The sequence below is a fragment of the Thermobia domestica genome, chromosome 5 (genome assembly GCF_964235325.1).
Source record: "Thermobia domestica chromosome 5, izTheDome1.hap1.1, whole genome shotgun sequence".
Taxonomy (NCBI): Eukaryota; Metazoa; Arthropoda; class Insecta; order Zygentoma; family Lepismatidae; genus Thermobia; species Thermobia domestica.
Window position 1 is genome coordinate 33,486,901 of NC_137458.1, and position 3,222 is coordinate 33,490,122.

A 3,222-nucleotide genomic window follows, 5' to 3' on the forward strand; every position below is an offset into this window, starting at 1 on the left:
AGAAAAATATTGAAATAAGTAATGTATTCTAAAGATATATGATTGATTCCTAGTGAACGAAATTTCAATTGAAAATACAGTAATTTTCAAGACTGAAAATCAATGTACTTTTTTCTTTCTTTAAAGGAAATTCACTTGATAAACAATATTCTCAAATGTGGGGTCACTAATATGAGGAATGAAATTCTTTCTGATTTTTCCTTAAGTGCACTGAAATCCGGAATAAGTTTTGTGACCATCAATCTTAGACCCGATTGTACATTAAAATGATTCCGCTTTCAGGCTCTAATACAGCAAAGAGCAGAAAAGATCTGTTCACATAAGTAAGTAATAGGGAAAGGCATGAAACGTTGCAGTGCGTTTTTAGACAACTCTTCATATTCACAGGGCAGAAATTTATTAAAGTAGGAAAGCATTTAAATGTACAACAAACGTAAGTATAATTTCTAATTGCTTCCCTTTTAATACGTCTTGCATAACAGCTGTGAGTTCCATTTTATTATAACACATTTTAATTTTTAGGCGTCGTGGACCCCCTGGTTACGTCCCACGGACCCCAGGGGTCCGCGTACCCCACTTTGAGAACTACTGTTGTAGGGTATAATAGCGTGTCTCAAGTGGGAGTGTACCTTTCGCGTACTTGAAGTGGAGTGTTAGAATACTGCTGAATAGAAATAATATAAAAGACATCTTGATAATCTTAGCCACTCTAGCTGAAAATCTTATCTACGCTGCTGCAAGGGAAATATTGAACGAGATAGGGTGCCTACTAGTGGCTAGTAGTTTGATAATTGAAAATGAGGGGAAATGCTCTGAATTTCCTGAGTGAGCATTTTCCTGAATGTGAGTGAAATAAGTTCAGGTACATTGTCAGGTGAACACAATTTTATTTTTCCATGTGGGCCTATTATGAAGCATTATATTTTGATAGTATTCTTTTCTTTCTCGCCGCCCTGGGTGGTGGCACGGCTCGACCGCCTCGCGCCGGCCCTGCGAAGGACAAAGGTTTTACCTGCATTCTGCGTGGAAACAATTGCCATAATGTTTTCTGCCACACGCAGATTCAATGGGGGAAACCAATGCAGTACCGTGTCCTTGGGGGGCGGGGACTAGCGAGGCGACGGCCCCCGGCGGCGCAAAATTTGGGAGGAAAAAGAAAAGATACAGGCCTATATAAAATGGAAGGAAAAGTAATAAAAAGTGCTCAAATCAAAGAAAAGCAGGGTTTATTCTTGAAAATTTAATTACGACTCGCGCCAACTATAGTGGCGCTTCTCGGCTGGTCTGTCGACCTGATTCGTATGTACAGAGGGAGGGGGCGTCGTATACTCTCGGGCGCTGATTTTCCACGGCACGGCACTGAACCAGTGGTCTACCAGCAGACTTTCGTTTGAGTAAAACAACGCTAATTATTGAGCACCATTTAATAATTCATCATCTTTAGATTAAAGGGTATAATAGAGGGCATTTATTATTAAAGACGTGAAAATAAATATACAATGAAATAAAAGAGTAGATTAGGAAAATAACCTTAAGTAAAAATAATCGTTTTCATGCTCACGTTCACCCGTTTTAAGTATACAATAGGTGTAATAAAACTAATGAGAATATGAAACAAGTAATCGCCGTAAAAATGTAATAAGATCCTCGTAACACTATCCTCAAGTAGAGAACTTCAGTAGTAAATTGGAGATTATTCAATTGAGAACAAAAGACATACAACCCAGTTCAACATACAACAAACAACGAGGATAGACGGATTACAGAGTTGCAACTGATTCTGTGGATACCGACCGACAACTTATTTTATAACATTTATCTGCTCCATCGCCTTCTAGTGTTTGGATATCGTCGAATATTGATTACTCTCCTTGCGAATCACACATTGTCTTGTTTTAATATTCTCTTACCAGCATACACTTTCAATCCGCCTGATAGCTTATGTTCCAAGATGGATACAATGAAAAACTTGGCGAAAAGAAGGTTGACACGTGATCCCATCAGCCAATGAAAATGATCCTTGACTAGGCTGTGGCAGGAATAAAAAATATGCCTAGCGTCTACTTCATGATAAACAACTTGAAAAAAAAATGACAGGATATTTGTTATTTTGAGAATTAGATCCCTGATTGTAATTTGGTATTGCGTCAGAGATGTAATCTAAATTTTTAGGTTAGCTATTGTCTGTTTTCATTGGAGCAGCCGACAGAACACGAGCATTCTTACGTCCAAGCTATAGAAGAACAGAGTAAGGGGCGAAAAAGACTCAATTATTTGCGTCAGCGGAAGGTTCAGCTCTCGTCGCAGAGTAATAATCATGTGCAAGATCTAGCGGCAAATAATATGCCGATGTACCAGCGACTGACTGATACAACGCAATTCATGAACACGATAGTAGCATTGACTCACAACGAATGAAGAAGAAAAGTGATTATGTGGCTTCTGCAAATAGTTTGTAGTTTTGTAATTTTTTGTGTGCTGTTTTTGTTAGTGAGATACTTTCTTATTTTAGTCTAACTTATTGTTAATAAAAGAACTTCATACTTCCTGAATTTTATTTACAATTCAATAAAACATATAACTACACATATAAACTATTACAATGCCCTTTCTTCACACGCGAAGAATAAGGGTTTTGGAAAATATTTGAGAGTTCTTTCAATGCAAGTTTGATTTCACTGGAATCATGCTCACAAGTGCTTCTAAATCGCTCCTAAACAACATTTCACTACGTAAAGACAGAGTGAAGTCGTTTCCTCACATCCAAAAATAGTGGATTCACTAAATGTCCATAGTAATATTAGGCAAAGTTTCAGTCAATTGCTGTCATCCCGAAACTCTGACACTGTCATTCCGAAACAAGTTCTGTCATTTCAACTTTTTGGACTTACTATCTCGAAGGCAGTCCCACTTTTTGTGACCAGAAGAGTGCCATACATTTACTTAGTCTCCCTGAGAATCCACGATATCACTGCTAATAAATCATTCTTCTAAAGTGAAAATAGGACCAACCGATTGTCATCATCTTGCGTCTCACAGCTCTATATTGCCACCCCATACGGAGCTAAAATAAGTAGGTAGTCTGGAGGATAAAGCTCTTTCAGCATGCGACATACTTTAATAAACCTTCTTGTAGGAAAACAAGAGAAAAGATGACTCTTCGAATCATAACATTGTTCCAATCATTGGCAACCTCTATTTTATTATCTCAATATCAACACT